The 22,795-nt window shown below is 38.6% G+C and overlaps 1 protein-coding gene across 1 annotated transcript in view; it reads left to right on the top strand.

Annotated features, from left to right (window-relative positions):
• Positions 1-22,795, top strand: part of MARCH1 (membrane associated ring-CH-type finger 1) — a 575,522-nt gene that overhangs the window by 63,918 nt on the left and 488,809 nt on the right. The window lies entirely within an intron of this gene.

Below are 22,795 nucleotides of genomic sequence, written 5' to 3'. Positions count from 1 at the left end.
GGCAAAAATATGCTTCTGTGGTGAGTACCAGAGTTCACAGGTACTGGGTCCCCACCTGCAACTCCACATACCTCCCACCCAGTACCCACATACAGGCCAATAGGGGCTGAGTGGCTGCAGTTGCTGAGTCAGTAGGAGAGGGCTGGGGCTGAGAGCCTGTCACCCAGGTGACATGAGAAGACAGGATGCAGGACTACATGTAAACTGAGGTCCAGTACCCTGCTACTTTCTCCATTGTCCCATGAACTTCTCTAACAAGACACAGATTCAAGGATAAAATTGTGGGAGTTAGTACTGTGGTGCAGTGGAAACGAATCCAACTAGGAACCATGAGGTTGCAGGTTTGATCCCTAGCCTCACTCAGTGGATTAAGGATCTGGTATTGCTGTGAGCTGTGGTGTAGGTCACAGACGTGGCTCCAATCTGGCATTGCTATGGCTGTGGTGTAGACTGGCAGCCACAGCTCTGATTAGACCCCTAGCCTGGAAACCTCCATATGCCAAGGGTGCAGCCCTAAAATGACAAAAGGCAAAAAAAAAAAAAAAAAAAGATTATTAAGCATTTCAAGGTGGCGGGCACAGGGCATCAACCCCAGGAGGGACATGGGTTCCCTGCTGAGTGTGGAGCCCTGTGCACCTGCCCTGGGAACAGTCCCTCCAGGTCAGCTCAGTTGTGAGTTCCTCTGCCCCATTGATTACTCTCAATGAAAGGGTTGGAAATGGATAACACCAGTGACATTTTTAGGTAGAATTTTCCTGAAGAGACCCTGGCATGAGTTCCTGCAAGACTGACTAGGAGGTCTTCCCAGGGATGCGGGTAGGAGCAGAGAGCATGGCAGGAGATGCAGGAGATGCAGGAGATGCAGGTGCCCCGGTGAGATTCTAGGAGTTCTTGTGGGACCCTGTTCCACACGCACAGGGGAGCTCTGCCTCAGTTGGCCACACTTCTGAGTCCTCCTGACCATCAGCAGGATGGCAAGGAAACTTCTGGCCCACACTGCCAGTCTCCAGTTCAGGGACCACCCCCATCCCCCAGGAAAGTAATTTCCCAAGAACTTTTTATTCTCCCAGCAGCTCTAGCCAGGTGGAATGGGGCAGCTGGAGGGAGCCCTTCATCAAAGAGAGGGGAGAGCTGGTTGTGGGGAAAAGGTACAAGGATCCTGATCCCCTGGGCCCTAGAGGGTGGTACAGGGACAGGGGTTACCGCCCAGGTGCCAGGAGTATGGACTATATAACATCTGAAACTGGATGGCTTCTTTGCCAACCACAATTGGACTTTTAATTTCTGCTGCAGATATTTATAGCCAGACAGAATACAAAGTTCTTTGAAGGTTACTTCTGCAAGGTGTCTGTTTGAACCTTTCCTTGGTGACAGAGATGAGCAGCAGCAATAATGCAGACACCACAAAAGAACCACTGTACTTTGACAAAAAAAAGAAAAAAGAAACTAACATTAAAATCTAACATCCAGAAGTCTCCCAGAAATCAGGTTCTTCTTGTTCCAAGTCCCATATGGCATAGTTGATATAAAAAAAGAGGCTGGGGAGTGTGAGTGCATATGTGTGTGTGCGTTTTCCTCTAGAGTAACTATAAATTTGATCCCATTTCAGAGCAATGGTCCCATGCTACTCACTTAACGTATATTAAACCCAAAAGAAAAAAATTAACTAGAAGTTCAATATAAATCTATATTTATTACTATTCTCCTTTTCACATTGCTTATTTTTTCATCTAATGAATATTAATTTAGCCTCTGGTGCCTGTGTTCTGGGAAAGCAAGAGTCAGTGAAATTGCCCTTGACCCCACCCAGAGGTGTCCCCTCCCTCTATGTCTCATCACATGGTCTGGGGATTTTCCTATCACCGTGGTTTTCACTCACTTACTACACATTTTTCATCTGCTTATGTTTTTTTTTACCTCACCCTCACTCACATAAGCCCCAACAGACTGAACAGAGGATTGAATTAGATACATCCAAGTCACTTGCAACTTTCATATTACAGGATGCTATAAAGAATAATTTTCTAAGAATTAAAGCCATCCTAAATCGGGGGGGGGGGGAGCTTCTTCAGGATGCGGTGAGTTGTCTATTGCTGCACTATTTCAATGATAAGCTTGAAGATGCTGCTGAAGAGAGGATTTCTGCCTTAGAAAAGGAGACTGAATGAGGTATCCTTAAAGATCATTTTCATCTTTGAGAGTAGAAACCAAAAAAAAGTAAAAGAATAAGGAATATAAAATAAAGAAGAATGGCAAGGTCCTTAAACTTTTTCTTTATGGGCTGAAACATGGCTATTTCAGGAAGTTAATGGAAGAAGCACGTGGAGAACATAGTAAAGCATCACTTTAAATGCTTTCTGAGGGTTGGACACAGCCAGGAAAAACATCTTTTTCAGAGGAAAAATGGCCTGAGCCTAAAAACATGAGATTTAAGTATTGCTAGTCAAACAGAAGTTTCCTCTAGACAAACTAGAAAACCAAAAGATGGATTCTTCTTGAACCTTTTAGCCAGGTGTACACACTGTCCTGCTACCCCTCACTGCCACCAGGATGGAGGCCAGGACTGCAGACCACACAAGGGCTTTTGCTTATTCAAATATGGGATCACTGAATGAGAAATGTCACTAGACTCTTAATTTTCATTTTTCAAATCATATGTGGATAATTGACCCAGATAAAATATTACAGGTCAAAAATGTTCAAATGTCAAGAATTTCATATGATTTAATCTAAACCCACTGATAACTTTGAAAGAAACACCAAAGAATGCCTGGCCTTGCTTATGCATTCACAAAGACTCTCTTCAGAACAAATTTAGAAGATTTTTCACTGGGCACTGTGTACTGTATATCACAATTTTTTCAAAAATCAATATGTTTCTTAGTAATTTACTAAATATTTTGAAGAATTTAATAATCCTCCTTTTTTGCCTCTGGAATCAGATTTAATTACATTCTCTTTTGGAAGAATTCTAAAAGTAGAAAAGATAGAGTAAGAAACTATACCAGGCAATTGGGTGTCAAAGCCGTGGTTGAAAGTCCAGCTGGGCAGTGTACTGACTCTTTCCATGGTTCGACTCTGGGATAATTTTAAATACCTCTATTCCATTGTCCTAACTAGTTTTTCCTCCCTGTCAGCGATTGCTGGGATTTCCCATCCCAGTGTCAGAAACTGACACAATTTCCTTACCTGCCTGCAGGATAAGGCATTACTCTGCCTCTCTCATAGATGCTGTCAGAACACACAAAGGTGCTGTTCCCAGGACAGCAGACAGAAGGGGCCTCAGGACCTTCAGTTTCCCTTTCTCTCTGTTCCTAGGGAGTTAGCAGGAGCAGCCCAAGTGGGTGCCGTGCACATAGTAGGTCTGTGTCACAGCCAAGGACCCTAAACTTGGGTACCCTTTCACCTTGAAAGGAGCGTCTCACAGATCTATCCAACCTTCACCCAAGAGGAAGGGGTGATTTTTACTATCTGAATTTGACAGAGACAGTCTCTCTCCAAGGCTGATGGCTTTGGAAATGCCCTTGAAGATATAATATAAAACAAAACAAAAAAAGCTGTCATAGATGTGTAGAAACATCTCAGAGAATTGTCATGCAATATGGTACCTGGGTTTTTTTTTTGTTTGTTTTTTGGATTTTTTTTTAATTAAATAGCAAGCGTTGTCACTTGACTTCAGTTATTTATTATCAGTAGGTCAGGGTGTCTCTCTATATAGATATTAAAAACATCATTTGTGCTCATGTTGTGGCTCAGTGATTATTAACCTCACTAGTATCCATGAGGATGTGGGTTCGATCTCTGGCCCCACTCAGGATTTGGCATTGCCCTGAGCCATGATATAGGTTGCAGACATGGCTCGGATCACTTGTTGCTGTGACTGTGGCGTAGGTCTGCAGCTGTAGCTCTGATTTGACCCCTAGCCTGGGAACTTCTGTATGCCATGAGCGTGGCCCTAAAAAAAGGCAAAAAAAAAATCATCAAGACGTATAGCTAGATAGATATACATATACATGTATGTATTAATTATATTTTTGATATCTGAAATCTCATTGTTGCAATATTGGTTTTCCATCGACACACATGAAAAGTGCTTTGCATTTTAGGAGAGCTACATGGGTAAATTAGAAGTGTCCTCCAAGTGAAACTATTCTAACAGTGCTCCATTATTTTGAAGGAATCAGGCTAATTGTTTGTCAATCCTGTATTATCTCTAAAGACTTCTGTGGTCTCGATTCATTGCCTTCTTTGTCTTCCATGAATGTTACTGATTGAGTATCTGGACTGTGGGATCGAATGGACCTAAGATAAATGCTGGCTCTGCTCCTTACTGGTTGGGAAAGTGACGTTTCCTCTGTAAGTAGTGGGTACTTATAGTTAGGGAGAAAATATTATAACCTATCTCATCAAAATGGCAGACTTAGAATGAGTGTCTGACCCCCAGTTAGCATGTTAATGTGCAAAAAGTTACCCATTAGGAGTCCCGCTGTGGTGCAGTGGGTTGGTAATCTGGCTTGTCTCTGTGGAGTCAGCAGTTCAATACCCAGTCCTGCAAAATGGGTTAAGGATTCAGCATTGCTGCAGCTGTGACATAGGTTGCAGCTCCAGCCTGGATTTGATCCTTGGCTCAATTTCCATGTGCCATGGGTGCAGTCTGGAAAAAAAAGTTGTCCATTAGAAGAAGAATAAAAATTTAGGCTATAGAGAAAAGCATTAAGAACATGATTTTTTTTTCCCTACCAGGAAAAAGCTCTGTTAAAGTTCTGGTTTATCTGCTACATGAATACAGACTCACACAAAATATGTGGACCTAAACTGTGATATACTGTGATCATATATCATGTAATACTGTGATCTCAACTGCCTGTCCTTCTTGAAAGAATGTCAGGTATATTTCTCAAATTGACAAAATATTTTATAAAAGATACACTTATCAGTGGCTACTCCTGATTATGTCACAAAGATGTATGATGATCCGGTTAACAGCCATTGAGTCTGTTTCATCACATAAATGAGCGTCATTATATCTAAGATAGAATCTGAGGAATGGAGCCAAAAGTTTGAAGAGAGGGATCATAATAAGATCTTTTGAAATATGGTAACAAATTGATCTCCCATACTGAGCAAAAGTGTGATACGATCTCTCTCTCTCTCTCTTTTTTTTTTTTTTTTTTTTTGGTTGCGCTGATGTCAGGTGGAAATTCCAGAGATTGAACTCATGCCACAGCAGTGACCTGAGCCACTGCAGGAACAACACTGGATCCCTAACCTGCTGGGCCACAAAGGAACTCCTAATCTCTCATGTTAGAAGACTGATGCTGGTTGCCATTTAGAAGTGGGAGGGCAAGGGGAGGAGGTAAGGGTATGAGTTGAAACAGTTCTTGGCAAACTGAAACATGCTGTGACCACATGGAGTGTCATTAACGTGAAGAGTCTCCTTCAGGGTCCAGCAAGGCTGTGGCTTTGCATGTCCTACTATCTCCCAAGCCAGACCGATGCTGCCTGCTGGCCCATGGACCATGTTTGGAGTAGCAAGAAGTTAGCTGGCTGTTTCAGTAACTGAGGCAATAGATCAGATCATGGTGGCCTATATCAGAGTAGGGCCCTGGAAGTGTGTGGAGTCTGATGTTTTGAGGTAAAGCTCACAAGACTACATGCAGACTGGCTGATATCCCCAGGACCTTGGTCTCTACTGGAGGGATGGAAGTGCTGTCACCAAGGTTACGGTCAGAGCAGGAGTTGGAGGGGAGATAAAGTCAGAGTTTTCTTTTTGACATATACAATTTGGGATGCCTCACAGGCATCAGGTGGAAATATTAAGTAGCATTTGAAAATGTACCTGCAGAATATATCTGGAGGAAACTCGAAAATGAAAGATACATGCATCGCTATGTCCACTACAGCACTATTTACAATAACAAAGACAAGTAACAAAGACATGGAAGCAGCCTAAATATATACAATGTGGAATAGTACTCAGCAATAAAAATGAATGAAACAATGCCATTTGCAGCAACATGGGTGGACCTAGAGATTATCATGAGTGAAGTTAGTCAGAAAGAGAAAGACAAATATTGTATGATATCACTTATATGTGGAATCTAAAATGTAACACAAATGAACTTATTTTCAAAACAGAAGCAAACTCACAAATATAGAGAATAGACTTGTGATTGCCAAGGGGAAGTGGGGAGGGAGGGGGATAGACAGGGAATTTGGGATTAGCAGATGCAAATTATTATATATAGAATGGATAAATAAGAAGGTCCTACTATATAGCACAGTGAACTATTTGCAATATCCTTTGAAACCATAGTAGAAAAGAATACAAAAAATTGTGTATATTATACACTTAACTGAATTACTTTTCTGTACAGCAGTTAATAAGACAACATGGTAAATAAACTATACTTCAGTAAAATTATTTTTTAATATTACTCAATGAATTTATTACATTTATGGTTGTACAATGATCATCACAACACAATTTTATAGCATTTCCATCCCAAACCCCAAATATACATCCAGAATTCAGGGAAGAGGCCTAAGACAGACACCTGCATTGGTTACTCTATCATGCCATAAATATGTGCCTCTCTTAAAAGATGCAAGAAGGGGATTAGAGTATGGCATGTTCAAAGTGAGGTATATGGAATGACTGGCCAGTGGAGAACTGCTGTATAGCACAGGAAACTCTGCTCAATATTCTGTGATAATCTATATGGGAAAATAATCTGAAAGAGAATGGATGTGTGTCATGTATAACTGAATCACTTTGTTGTGCAGCAGAAATCATAACAACATTGTAAGTCAACTGCAATAAAACTTTAAAAAATTTAAAAAACAATGCAAGGAAACAGAAGCAATAAAAATATAATTGAATTATGTTTCTCAAATGTGTGTGTGTGTGTGTGTGTGTGTGTGTGTGTGCACGCGCGCATGCGCACACATGCTCATTTGTGTTGTACATGTGACAAGAATGAGATGGTATAATTTCCTTTCTGGGAGCTAAATTGCTATGTTTTAATTCATCGGTTTGTAAGGAAAATAACTGAGATAACTTTTGGTGATATTTTCTGTTCATTGCATTCAGAAAAACGGTTGAACAGATATGGCCAAGGGTATATTCTTCCGTGTTTCATACACAAATGACTGTGGTCAACAGAGGTTATAACATTATGTTTGTGTTAGAGACCATGGATTTAGTCACAGCTCTCATCCTTAATAGCTGAGTAAATCTGGTCAAGTTAATTAGCATATCTGGTCCTCAGTATCAACATTTGTGAAAAATGGATTAAAACACTTGTTCCCCATGATTGTTGGGAAGAATAAACCTGACAGCGTTTTTAACTAATGACTGTGTTTTTACTAATATTTACTAAGTTAGGCTCTTACATCTATTAATTCATGTTTAGCATATTTATTCCCTAGATTAGAAAATTTTATGAGATAATGACACAAAAGTTGATTTTTTGGTGCTTTCCCCCCAAAATAAGAAGTAAAGTTATATAAAATCTTTTATGAAGGCAGCTAAAACATGGTAATATTTAACATATTTAAGGGAAAAAAAGATGAAAAAACTTACCCTGACAATCAGTCCTAGAAGGAATCTGCAATAGTTTTTGGTATTGATTAGACTATTGCAGTGGGGAAAATAAATAAAAGTTCCAAGGAAACTAGAAGATTTTTACAGATTTTGCAGCCAAATGCCGGTGAAGTGCTAAGCTAGATAAATGGAGGTATGCACTTTTTGTTTTTTTTTATTTAGTTTTATGTTATTTATTTTTAATTTTTATTATAGTTGATTTACAATATTCTATCAATATCCACTGTACAGCAAAGTGACCCAGTTATGCATATATATACGTTCTTTTTCTCATATTATCATCTATCATGCTCCATCACAAGTGATTGGGTATAGTTTCCAGGGCTATACAGCAAGACCTCATTGCTTTTCTACTCCAAATGTAATGCGATAGTTTGCATCTACTAACCCCAAACTCCCAGTCCATCCCATTCCCTCTCCCTTGCCCTTGGCAACTACAAGTCTGTTCTCCATGTGCATGAGTTTGTTTCTTTTCTGTAGATAGGTTCATTTGTGCCATATATAAGTGATATCATATGGTATTTGTCTTTCTCTTTCTGACTTATTTCCCTTAGTATGAGAATCTCTAGTTCCATCTATGTTGCTGCAAATGGCATTATTTTGTCCTTTTTATGGCTGGGTAGTATTCCATTGTGTATATTTTCGATGTCTTGACTTGGTGGGAATGAAACCAGAAAACTGAAGTGAAAAGGGAAGAGGAACTCCAGTGGCTCTTAGATGCAGTATTCTGTTGGTGTCAGGAGATAACTAGAATCAGAACTGATTTTCCAAGACAAATCAGTTGTGTATTTTGCTGTTTTTTGAAAGAAACTTAGCAGTTAAGACAAAGGATCTGACCAGGGCACAATGAGGGAAGATACAGCAGAGGATGGTCACTTGACTTTTGGATCTTTTGCATTTGACCATTTGGATTTTTGTGAAAATTCTTAGAAAAGTAGCTGGAAGGTAATATAAAAACTGTGTTTTAGATGGTTTGATCAGGTTTTTGTGGTTGTTGAATTTACATTCTCTCTCATGTTACCAGCCATCACTTATTTGGTCTTATTCGTTTTAACTTTTTCACTGTGCAGAATCAACTATTTTATATACTAGATTCTTGAATTTTGGTTTTGTGCTATGCAGTGATGTTCTTCCTGGGTTGGTTGGAATGATTAACAATATTCAATATCAGGACTTCCCTGTTGGCATCTTGCAATGGGTTAACTACCCTACATTGTCACTGCAGCAGCGGCATAAGTCTAGTCCGTGGCCCAGGAACTTCTGCATGCTATGGATGTGGCCAGCCCCCTCCCATATTCAACATTAAAATCTATTATATTGTGTGTTGAATTCTAAGTAAGTGTCTAGTAAATTTAAAGTGTAAATTAGAAATAAAAGTACAGATGTGTTTAAGCTGATTTTTAAAAATTTTAATTTAAAGTGGAACTTAGTAATATATATTTTTGGGCGAACAGGGAATATGGCATCTGATAAAAGATAGGGACCATTTCTCTAACAATTTAATTTTTTTGTTAACCTTATATTCCATGTCTATTGACATTTTGTGTTGATTTGGCTTTTTATTTTTTTTTCAGTAGAAAGAACCAAAATATACTAACTACATATCGTTTTGAGAGAAATTTGGAGATGACAGGCCCTGCCTTAGGAAAGAAAAGGGTTACTAGGAGGTAAAATCATACCATTCCCCTTTAGGAGCTACAAATATCAACTGGGAAATGAGATAAATACATGAGAACATAGAATTATAAGTACAAGTCACTGCATATCTCCCCACAGAAGGATTTGCGTAATATGAACAGCGTCACTTATCAAACTAGAAATTTCTTTAGGCCTAGCTTCTCAGAGATGAAAACTGTTTTACTTGGGACTTAGGCTAAGCCTTGAAAGATAGATGTGATCTCATTCGGCGGGCCACAGAAGTCTTTCTGGAAGCATTTTAAGAACAAAATAATAGTGATGAAAATAATAATGATGAATAGTATGAAAGAACATACGTGTGTTCAGAAAATGAAAGTGCAGAACAGATTAGGCATAGACTATCTATGTGGTCAGATATGGGGAGCAGTGGTAAAACTGGCAAAATTAAGTTGGGGAGTTCTGTTGTGGCTCAGCAGGTTGAGAACCCGACCAGTATACATGAGGATGTGGGCTCGATCTCTCACCTCACTCTCTGGGTTAAGGATCTGGCACTGCTGCCAGCTGTGGCATAGGTTGCAGATCTGGCTCTGATCCTGCATTGCTTTGGCTATGGTATAGGCCTCAGCTGCAGCTCTGATTTGACCCCTGGCCTGAGAACTTCTATATGCTGCAAGGTGCAGCCTTAAAAAAGAAAAAAAAAAGTGTGTTTTCACTGTATTTGTTTCCTGTTGCTGCCCTAACACCTGACCACTACTTAGTGCACCAAATAGCACTCATTTACTATCTCACAGTCGGGTCAGATAGGGCTGAAGTCCATATGCGCTCGGCTGCCTCAGATCTCATAAGGTTCGTTAAGGTATGTCTCCCCTGGGATCTGTCCCTAGATTCTGGAGGAAAGCTGCTCTCCAGCCTCCCGCAGGGCAGAGTAATCATCACCTGGCGGCTATAGGACTAGGGTCTCTCTTTCCCTGCTGCCTATCAGTTGAGGAGCTCACTGGCCAGGGCTTTCTATTTAAGAATATCACTGGGATGAAGAACAGAATAATCCAAAACGTTTTTTAGAAAAACGTATTTGTGGGTTGTGGTTTGTACTTGGCCATAAAAGAGAATGAAATAGTAGCATTTGCAGCAACATGGAGGAAACTAGAGCTCCTCATACTAAGTCAGAAAGAGAAAGACAACTACTATATGATAGCACTTATTTGCAGAATCTAAAATATGGCACAAATGATCCATCTATAAAACAGAAACAGATCGTGGACATGGAGAGCAGACTTGTGGTTGCCAAGGGGGAGGGAGTGGGATGGATGGGTAGTCTGGGGTAGATGCGAACTTTTACATTCAGAATGGATAAGCAATGAGGTCCTACTGTATAGCACAGGGAACTGTATTTAGCCTCTTTGGATAGACCATGATGGAAAATAATCTGAGAAAAAGAATGTATGTATATATGTATGACCGGGTCACTTTTCTGTACTGCAGAAATTGGCACAACACTGTAAATCAACTATATTTTAATTAAAAAAAGAGACAAAAATATTTGGATATATCTTTAAGCAAATTACCTTTATTTCAAGTATGTGTATTTATTTTAATTGCATCTATGAAAGCTTATATTTCCTTGAGGAATAGTCATTTATTCAGTGTAATTAAGTTTGTGCCAGTGATTTTTGTTTCAACCCTAATATAGCATATTTAACCCTTTTATAAAAATATGAATCTATCTTCTGTATGCATTATCCTATTCTCCACAAAGATATTTTTTCTCAAACAGATCTGGAAGTACCCCCTCTTTCATAAGACTTTTTCGTATGAGTTCTCATCAAGATAACGGGATGCTTTCCTTCTTCCTGTCCTAGATGATCCTATTTCTACAGTTACTTTCACTAAACCTTACATTAATTATGTAATTTGATTCTCTTCTCATTCATAGACATGCAGGGGTGTCTGGAATATAACGTTCTTGGGAGTTCCCATTGTGGTGCAGCAGAAATGAACCCTGCTAGTATCCATGAGGATGCAGGTTCGATTCCTGGCCTTGCTTGCTTGGTTAAGGATCTGACATTGCCATGAGCTGTGGTGTAGGTCACAGACATGGCTCAGACCAGCAATGCTGTGGCATAGGCTGGCAGCTGTAGCTCTGATTCAACTCCTAGCCTGGGAACCTCCATGTGCTACAGGTGTGGCCCTAAAAAACAAGAAAACAGTAATAATAATAATGGTCTTCATGTTCACTCGTGTATTGAAGGTACAATATATTTGTATTTTTATTACTATTTCTTATCTTAAGTTTTAAACTCCCTACTGGACAAAGATGAGATTTCTGCCAATAAGCTCTCATTTCTAGTATAGAGCAAAGATACATTAAGCATTAATGAGTTATTTTAGTAGGAAGATTAAAATTATATTTACAGTGGTCAGTTAAGAATCTACCTATAATTGGTCTCTGATAATACTATGAAATAGTGCTTATAATTTGAACTAATTTTCATTGTTTCTACCAGTTAATGGAAAACTGGAAATGAACACTTATTATCTATCAGAAGAAATTTTCTGTGGGTCTTTTGTGTTTCTCCACACCCTGAGCAGAGGCACTGACAGTGTTCTGAATGATCTTTTCAAGAATATTTGTGGAGCAGAAGGCCTTGGCAAATAGAAATAGTATCTCTTCTGGGAAAGAAGGAGGATGAGTGGGCTGTCCAGTGTGACACATAATGTGTCCCTCTGGGGCGCAGGCCATTACAAAATCCTGGGATTAAGCCTAGGGCTGCTTTCCTATCATGCAAACCTCTGTGTATGCAGGTACCACCTCCCTCTAGTTGTGTCAGCCTGTGATGAGCGGGCACAAGGACCTGCACTTTGGCTTTTGCAATCGCTGTGAGTAATTAACTGTCCTTTTTTTTATTTTCTACCAGAGTCCATGAAGCTGAGGCCAGCTGGATGGTCAGCTGATGAACAGGGCAAAGCCAGACCCTTCCTTGTTTTTGACATTGTGTTTTAGGTCCTTTACTGCATGTAGTTAATCCTTGCTGTCAGGTAGTTAATCTCGGGCTACTTTTAATTTGAGACAAGAATGACAGAGAAGAAAGTGAGGAGGAGGGTGATGTTTTCCCTATTTTTTAAAAAGTAAGCCACAATACTTTCATCAGTGTAATACCATTATTTCTGCATTAAAATAAACTTGAATAACATAACCCTGAAATTTCCTAAGAGAATATTAATTTTTAGTTGACCACAGTTGTATTCATTTAGAAAGTTTAAAATCCTTTAGGGGGTCCTCTTTGTTGTTCTCTTGTTTGTTTAGTTGGTTTATTGGTATGGTTTTTGAGATTTTTTAGGAATGCTTTGACTTTGGTTTTCTTATCACACAGTGATTCTGATTCCTTTTCTTTTGACGTGCATGCTTATGACTTTAGAAATGTGTAACAAGAGCCCCCTCAGCTCCACTGCCCCCAATTTCTAGAGGGTCCTTATTTTGATTTCCATTTTCTTCAGTTACTGGAAAAGTTACCTTTGCTTACATTTTCTGAGCATTAGAACCTCAGGTCCATCCCTATCTACTTGCAGACAGCCCTGGGGTAGGGTGGGGGGGTTGTTTGAGGATTAGGGGAGGGAAATACGTCATAAAATTAAAAACAAATAGGATAATACAGTGTTATTTGCAAAGGTGCGAGGAGGAAGGCTCATAGCAATGTTCCCAGGCCTAATTAGGGCCACCTGCCATCTGTTCCCTGAGAGGCTAACCACTCCTCGCATGGAACTGTTTATGTGGATTAAGACATGAATTCTGAGTTAATCTTGAGTGACAGGGGGTATCTCATTCTTATATTCTCTCCAGGATGAACAGTGCTGGAGCCAGAAGGTAGAAGACAGGGATAAACATAATCCACACTTTCAGAAAATAATATTAATTAAGAAGAATAAATGGTGGGTTGTATCCTCTTGCATGGAGTTGGGCTCTGGAGAGCAGGGCAGGGATGATGTAATAACTCCTGGGTGGAGGGAAGGATCTTTTCTTTTCTAAAACCAGATTGATCACTTAAATCTGGCAGGCACCTTGGTCCCCACACAGTGCCCATCTTCATCCTGAGAGAGAAGGTTACTTGATGTTCTAGGGGAGGCACAGAGAAAAGCAAACAAGAGTTTTCAAACCTGGGGGTTCCCATCATGTCTCAGAGGTAACAAACCCCACTAGTATCTATGAGGACGCAGATTTGATCCCTGGCCTCGCTCAGTGGGTTAAGGATCCAGCACTGCCATGAGCTGTGGTATAGATCACAGACACGGCTTGAATCTTATGTTGCTGTGGCTGTGGTGTAGACCAGCAGCTACTGCTCTGATGTGACCCCTAGCCTGGGAACTTCCATATGCCCACAGGTGCAGCCCTAAAAACATAAAAATAAAAATAAAATAAAAAGAGCGAGGGCGAGATTACAAGCCTGCCATGAATCTTTAGACCAGTGGTTCTCAAAACAGCCTACATCCAAGTCACCCAAATAGTCTGTAAAAACACATATGGCTGATCCCACCTCGAGTTCACAGCTCAGTGCATCAGAACCTGAATTAGCATTTGTAATAAACTCTGAGCTGTCCCTTCTGGTGCTGGGCCTGCCTGGGGAGAACCGTAGCTCTAGGCTGTGGGGAGAATGAAAAGGAAGTTAGGTTAAATGCTCTGAGCTGAAATGTTTATTAAGACCCAGACTGATTTGGCTCTGTGATGAATGTCTTCATCCACTCGAGAAACAACTGCTAAGAACCCCCCGGGACTGAGGAGTCCCTTCACCAGCGATGGTTGCAGAGAACTTGAGGAGGCAGACATGCATCCTATCCATAGATAGCTTCAGGCTAAAAGGGGAGATAAGGCATGTAGAAGATGGTGATTTCCCATAGAGAGGCTAAGTGCCATATACAAAGTGTGCCAGTGCTCACTGGGGGTGAGGGGCTGGGTCCTGATAGGGTCTCCTGGCGTGAAGTCTTGTGATCAGGCCTGGCTCCACCCAGGGCTAAATTCTTGTCTTGCCACATAAGATACACCTGGTTTGCATACTGAGGCGCTGTTGTGAAGTTCTGTCTACTTATGTGACAAATATCTAGATGTGTTTGCCACATACTGAGAGCTGGAACTGGTTGGCTTCATTATGTAATGTGTGGTAATAGGTTATTATATTATGATTCTATTAACATTTTCTTTATAATTACCTATGAGATTTTAAATTAACTCTAGTATATGAGAGCTAATAAAATTTCACACTTTAAGGAAAGGTAGGAGTGACTACATATTTGATAAAATACACACACAATTTTAGCAACCGGATCTTTCCTTTCAGTGTAATTCATCAGCTTGATATTAAACTAAACAGTTCAGGGTTGCCTATTATATTCTATAATCCTAAGCTTAGAAAGTGGTTGGTATTATTTTCTACACTCAGTTTCTCCGCTGGAAGCTCTCCAAGCACAAAAGAAAGCCACTCCTTTAATTACAGGAGAGAAGTAAGTAACAGCAGACATATATGCTGGTGTTAAACAAACTCTTATTTTCAGTATTAAAGAGGAACTAAACAAACAAAAATGGCCATGTCTATATTTAGGAGTTCCCTTGTGGCCAAGTGGTTAAGGATTCAGTGTTGTTACTGCTGTGGGTTCAATACCTGGCCCAGGACCTTCCACATACCATGGGTGTGGAAATATAATTTAAAAATTTTAAAAATAAAAGCCTAAAAAATAAAATAAAATACATTTAACATTCACATCTTCTAAAACTCTACTTACTACACATCACTAAACATTCATCCTGGAGTTCCCATTGTGGCTCAGCAGTAATGATCTGACTAGTATCTGTGGTGACTCAGGTTTTGATCCCTGGCCTCACTTAGTATGTTAAGGATCTGGTGTTGCTGTGGCTGTGGTGTAGGCCAGAAGCTGTGGCTCCTGTTCAACCCCTAGCCTGGGAACTTCCATATGCTGAGGCTGTGGCCCTAAAAAGCAAACAAAAACAAAACAAAACAAAGAAAAAATAAAAAGCAAAATAGGTACGGCCCTAAAAAGACAAAAAAAAAAAAAAAAAATACACACTCATCCCAATTTGGAAGACTACTTAAAAAATTCAAACATATATATGGAAAAGTTCATATAAATGTAAAAGGTCACGGGGTGGGCAGTATTTTATCCAAGATGGATATGCATAGCCACTGCCTATTTTCCTTGGCTGTTTCTGCCATAAGGTAGAACTCAGGTTTACAGTACTCAATAGGGGAAAAAATCAGCCTATTCAAACACTTCACTGTGAAGACCCTTCCATTTACTTACACCAGATGTCAAGGATTCTCAAAGTACTCATTTAAAAGTCCCTGACACTCTAGTATCATGTGGCATTGTACACAACAGAAAACAAACATGTCCATGCTTTTATTTACTCATCTGTTTATGGTGTGAGGATGTGGGAAGAAACAGTGTTCGTTAAGCAGATGAATCTTGAGCTGCAATGTTAGTAGATGGATGTTCTTACTTGATGGCACCTCCTCATGAGTTCTTCCTGTTACCACAACTTCCAGGGAGTATGTGTCTTTGACCACGTGAATTGGGAAGAGTGATGGGTATATTGTGAACTGTGATTGCATGAGCCTTGGGTCTTTGGTGGAAATAGCACATAGAAAGGACTCCTTACATTTAAACATCTCCATTCTTCACTTAATTTTGTTGCATAGATCTTTATTGTTACATGGTAAATGCAATTTCAACCCTGTTTTCTTTCTCTGTAACTTTATTTGCATGTCAAAATCAATACAAGTTGCTATTCTGAGGCCAGAATTTCCACCAAGAGTCAAGTTCTATACCAAGCCCCTGGCTCCTATTGTTTTTCAAAGCATTTTAAAAAGATGAACTGGCAAACATCACTGTATGTTGAATTTAAAAAGTAAAACATACCGTTATTTCCATTCTCCTCATGAATGAGTAGAGGTAAATAGCTTATTTTACTCTTGAATCTAGTACACACACATGTGTGTGTGTGTGTGTGTGTGTGTGTGTGTATGCTCAAATTCCATATTAGAAGTTCATCTTGAATATAATCTTGAAGATATATATTGAATTGATGAGTTTTCCTTTATCTTACTTCAGCTTAATTGTCTCCTATAATCACATTTTATTGTTTTATATTATTCATAGTCAATCATATAAATTATTGATTGTATCACTTGAAATCATACCACAGGAGATAATTAATTTGGTAAATAAGTAAAGTTTCGTAATCTCAACTCATAGCAAATCATTTTTAACATCAAATAATGCAATGGGGTTAATAAATGAGCCACTTACAAATTAGCCAATAGTCCTCTAGTCCCAGGATGAAGTTACTGGAAGAAGCTGAGAGCAATGGTATAGGAAAGATGGAGAGAGAAATGGGGGTTTGCCAAAGACCATCATTCTCCTCTGCAGTTTTCCAAGGGGGATGCTATGCTTTATCAGTTTCTTCTCCTACCTGATTTCAGGGTAGAGCTATAGAAACTCTTAAACCAGCAAGAGTCCAAATATGAAAAAGGACCACTTTTTTTATTTATGACTGCTTCTAGCCTATACAGCACTTGTACAAATTTTTAAAATTTTATTTTATTTTTATTTGAATATAGTTGATTTACAGTTTATTTTTATCTGAATATAGTTGATTTAAATTTGTGTTAATTTCTCCTGAACATCAAAGTAGCCCGGTCATACATAAAATGGAATAAAAAGAAAGAAACAATTGTGTTTGCAGCAACATGTATGCAACTAGAGTTTCTCCTATGAAGTAAGTCAGAATGAGAAAGACAAATACCATATGACATCACTTATACATGGAATCTAAATATGGCACAAATGAACCTATCTACAAAACAGAAACCAATTCATGGACATAGAGAACAGACGTGTGGTTGCCAAGGGAGAGAGGGGAGTAAGTGGGATGAATGGGGATTTGGGATTGGTATTTTACTAAGCTAGTCAACAAGTTAGATTTTTCAAATAAACTGTATTAATAGAAAACTTGAGGTATATTAAGGCTGACAAATCAGGAGATAATCTCTATTAAACTTTAAGTTTATTACTCACAGTTCTCCATGGCAAGAGAGCCTACCACATCATAAAGGCCATGCCATGCAGGCCACACAGGGAACTACCAGGGTTGAGCAAGAGCCTTTATTGTCCTTTCCTCAGGAAGGAACTGGTGAACTAGTGTAGACAGGCTTAGGATTGGCTACTTTAAATGATTCCAGCAGGGTCTGGGACATAGAGATTGTCTGTGGTTGTCTGGTACCTGGCCATGGGGTGATTAATTTTAAAGGGTCAAGATCCTGCTAAAGGAGGTCGTTGGCAGTGTGAACTCTGGATTGGTTGGTTTTCCAGAAGGAAGGCTTCTCTTGGAAGTAGGAGATGGGTGGGTGGGAGAGAGGAGATGAGGAGCAGGAGGTTAAGGTAAGGTGTCTCAGGCATATCATTGGATTGTCTACAGCAGTGTGTCTGGTATATGCAGATATTAAAGTATTATAGAAATTAGACACATGGTTAATGCATTGTTGATTTGAAAAGATATGCTTCCAGCTAGTTATTCTGGCTGGCCCTCCAGACCTATACAGTCTGCCTTTCTCAGCCCTGCTCTGTGCCCTGAAAGGCCGACCTTGACACACCAACTCTCTTCCCCTCTGCTTGCAGATGGAGTCAGCAAGGGCATACGTGCCAGAGGCTAGAGGGTGGGAAGAAGAATGGCCCTGGGCATTTGTATTATGCCTGCTCCCTCCCTTCTGACGTTGTCCTTCTTCTAGTTCTGACTTCTGTCAGACAGCCCTCCTGCTACCACTTCTGCTTTTACCAATGTCTGGTGACATTCACCTTGTCCCTTTATACTTAGGGGTTGCTATGAATTCCCCATGTTTCTACCCCCGGGGTATGTTCCAATCTCTTGTACATTTTCTTCATGTTGTGCATAATTCTGTAAATAGATCCTTCAATAAAGCATTCAATTAAACTATGAACATACTATTTTCTTTTCTGTTGGGACCCTAATGCCCTTTTCCTAGTTAGGCACAGCTCTGCCAGTCCCAGCTTAGTGAAGAAAAGTGTCCTTTGTACAGGTAAAAAGACAACTCTCTCCATTGTCCAGCCCTGTGCCAGGATTCAGGGTTTAATAAATAAGCACTGACTACATGTCCACTCCCACTAGCCTTCTAGCCCTCTGCTGCACAAACTAGAAAGTGTATATACAGAGCAAAGAATGAAATGTGTGCTGCACTTACCACGGAAGAAAATCAAGGAAGGAGAAATGTCAGAGTCCTTTCTTGTCACACAAGTGCTTATATTTGAAGTTCTTTTTTTATAATGCAATTATACATTAAGAATGAGTGCACTTCTTATTCACAATTTGATTTCATTCATAGAGGATGATACTGTGGTTCATATGCATCACAATCTCATGGAAGCTGTAAAACTTAAGCTTATGGTCTTCTGTAATTAAATGATATTGTCCATTTAATTACAAGTTCATTTACTTTGATTACATAAAAATGGACAGATATATGAAGTTCATGTATAGGACTACACAACCTGCATACATTTTTTTTGGTAGAAATTCATAGATTCATCAATTAAGTTTATCTTTAGTGCCCTGAACTAGTATCTGTTAAAAATTATAGATTTTATGAAGCTTTTAGAGTAATTTGTACAGGAAAATGGGAGCTTTCTAGTAAAGGACTGAGGACTGAGGAGGAGGAGTGAGAGGGGCTTAGACATCTGGAGAGCATATGGTGGTACCCAGCAACAGAAAACCAGAGAAGAGACCTAATGAGCTGGGAAAGGGCCCCAGAAGTGCAGTTGGAAAGTGACTAGAATGTATAGCTTATCATTCTGCACTTTTATTTCTGTAGTATATTTGCACTTCTTAACTATAATTGTAATCAGGCCTTATATAACAATTAATTCACATAGTTGCTTTTCTCTAGCTGTCTGTATCAGAAAACACAGATCTTCATGGAAGCAACCCTCAGTCTCACAATCCTTCCCAAACTGAAATTTAGAAGCATCAACAAGCCAATGGTATCTAATTGTTCAGAAACCATAAATCATGAGATTATCCATGAATGAGGTGGATAACTAAGCTCCCAGGACTTCATTACTTTTAATTCAGAGCAAAACATATATCAATTTTTAACAAAATTTTTGGTAACAAACCCCGTTAATTTGATCTAATTTAATTAAGTTTTTCATCCATATAAAGTTTACTTAGAACCAGAGAATCCACTGTGTTTGATTTGAGTACTTTCATTAAAAACATTTGGTATATTTTTACCAGTGATTTTTGTTCTCAGCTCTGATGATTTATTTGCATGGAAATACTGGGTTATATAGATATTTTGATTTGTTTGTTTGGAAATACCAGGTTATAGAGATATTTTGCTTCCCTAGAAGGTTGCATATCAATAGGGAACAAAAGAAAGGAATTTTATATACTTTACATTGAAAAGTTTGTGTAGTTATTTTCTTTCCAAAAAATATGAGGTTGTCAATTACCTGAAATATTACAAAGGATTTGCTTTTACTTTTCTTAGTTAGAATTTGCATAGTGACTTCTAGTCTTCTACAGGAATGGAGAACCTCTTAAATGTTACTCATTTAAGAAGGAACTAACCTCTTACACACATCTACAGAGAAGCTGTGGATTTGAGTTGTGGCTGTCAGATTGTTGATGAATCATTTATGACTGTCAGCTTCTACTCCCTACTGACATCTGTCTTGTGTCTCTACACATATTGAGAAAAGCCTTGGTGAAGCTTTCAAACATCTGGTTCCACTAAGACAGTTAAGACTTTGATACAGCCAAGTAATACCTTATATTAAAAAAATTATACAAGTACTCTTCTATTGGTCAGAAATGTTAATTCAACATGCATGCAATGAATGGAAATCACTGGCATTTTCTCTCTGATATTTCACTAATAATGTGACATGTTACAAATATTTAGATGTATATGTGTGGAAGCTAATTTATAACCTATATATTTGTTACATTCTTTAGATTTGGGAACAGGAGACCTGTATGTGAGAAGCCCAGCTCTATTATCTGTTATTTCAAGGACTTAACAAAAATGATGTGACTTCTTCATTTATAAACCATTGGGCTATGTCACTTTTATTTTTTTTAAATAAATATTTTTGTTGTATATGATATTTACAATAAAAGTGTATGATTTTAAAAGTTCAGATAATAAAGCTATTATTAGGTAGTCACTATATATTCTATTTTTTCATCTTTTGAAGGAGAAGTAGTAAAAATCTTATAGGTAATGTTTTAGATTTTGCTAAGTGCAATATTTCTTGCACTAATTTCTCACAACTTAGTACCTGAATTTTATACACATGTACATACTCACATAGTTAGTTATTTAAGTTTCTTGAAATTTCATGGCTGTGAGTAGACTTATTAACCTGGCCTTATTTATTTGTTAAAGAATACTTTTATTATACATTTTATGCAGTAATATATATGAGTATAAATGAATTAGAAATATCCTATAATAGGAAGTTCCCATTGTGGCGTAGTGGAAACAAATCCAACTAGTATCACTGAGGATGTAGGTTTGATCCCTGATCTCGTTTAGTGTGTCTGGGGTGTGGTGTTGCCATGAGCTGTGGTGTAGGTTGCAGATGTGACTCAGATCCAGTGTCACTGTGGTTATGGTGTAGGGCCACAGGTGTAGCTCTGATTTGACCCCCCTGCCTGGAAACTTCCATATGCTGTGGTGCAGCCCTAAAAAGAAAAAATAGTGTTTATATATATGTATACACACACACACACACACACTATAACAAATATTATATACTATGTGTGTGTGTGTGTATATATAATACTATATACTATAATAAATATTTCAGAAATCCAATGCCACAAAAACATTTTGACATTTTCTTTATGACTATATATGCTAAAGGACTTGTGTTAGTACATGATGATGATTTTTTATGTATGAATAATTTACCTTGAATTTTAGAGTTGTTCATCATAGTCAAAGAAATACAAAATAAATTAATTTCATTCATATGTAGTATGTAGATTAATAGTTCTGAAACTTGGTTGAGTTATTTGCATCCTTTGAGAATTCTAGGTAAGACAATGTCTTTCCACAGAGGAATATTCAAATTTCTAGAGATTGGAAAATTTGCATAAGTTTCCAGAACAACACTGGACCCCAATTGAAGTCTACTGATCTAAGATATTAGGATATCTTGCTTGAGCAGTTAATTTTTATTTCAAAAATGAATCCTTAAACACTTAGGGGGGAATTTCTCTTGTGGCTCAGCAGTAACAACCCCGATTAGTATCCATGAAGATGCAGGTTCTACCCCTGGCCTTGCACAGTGGTTTAAAGGATCCAGCGTTGCCATGAATTGTGGTGTAGGCCGCAGACACAGCTCAGATCCCACGTTGCTATGGCTGTGGCTGTGGCGTAGGCTGGTGGCTGCAGCTCAGATTTGACCCCTAGCCTGGGAACCTCCATATGCCATGGGTGAGGCCCTAAAAAGACAAAACAAACAAATACTTGGGCACAATTCATAACATTTACACAAATATGAAAAAGAAACATGCCTATAGTCCCACCTGAAGGTATTCACTTTTCTCATGGCACAGATGTGTCAGCAAATATTCTTACACAGCTTCACCTTTAATAACTGGATATTGCATCATTAAATTGAAGCATCATAGTTTTTAAATGGTCTTCTCACTGTTGAACATTTAGCTTGATCATTTTTTCAATATCATAACTAAACTACATTAGTGTACAATCTTACATGTGGAATCTAAAAGGACAAAAACAAACAAAAAACAAGCTCAGATACAGAGAAGTGATTGGTAGTTGCCACAGATTGGGAGTAGACAGAATGTGTGAAAGGGTTCAAAAGGTACCAAAAAAAGAAAAAGAATCCCTTCCATTTATAAAATAAATAAATCATGGGTATATAAAGTACAGCATGGTGACTACAACTACTACTGCTATATTACGTACTTGAAAGTTGTTGAGAGTAAATCTTTGGTCTCAAAAAAGTTTACTATTATTATGCTTTCTTTTTTGATTTCTATTTTTATTATAGTTGATTTACAATATTCTATCAATTTCTGCAGTACAGAAAAGTGACCCAATTTTATATATATATATATATTCTTTTTCTCATATTATCCTCCATCATGTTCCATCACAAGTGACTAGATATAGTTCCCTGTGCTAAACAGCAGGATCTCATTTCTTATCCACTCCAAATTCAATAGTTTGCATCTACTAACCCCAAATTCTCAGTCCATTCTATTACCTCCCCCTCCCTCTTGGCAACCACAATTCTGTTCTCCATATCCATGAGTTTTTTTCTTTTCTGCAGAGAGGTTCATTTGTGCCATACGTTAGATTCCAGATATAAGTGATATCATATGGTATTTGCCTTTCTCTTCCTGACTTACTTCACTTAGTATGAGAGTCTCTAGCTGTACCCATGTTGCTTCAGATGGCTGAGTGGTATTCCACTGTGTATATGTTCCAC

The sequence above is a fragment of the Sus scrofa genome, chromosome 8 (assembly GCF_000003025.6).
Source record: "Sus scrofa isolate TJ Tabasco breed Duroc chromosome 8, Sscrofa11.1, whole genome shotgun sequence".
Classification (NCBI taxonomy): Eukaryota; Metazoa; Chordata; class Mammalia; order Artiodactyla; family Suidae; genus Sus; species Sus scrofa.
The sequence above is the reverse complement of the archived record's forward strand: the minus strand, read 5'-3'. Positions and strand labels throughout refer to the sequence as shown.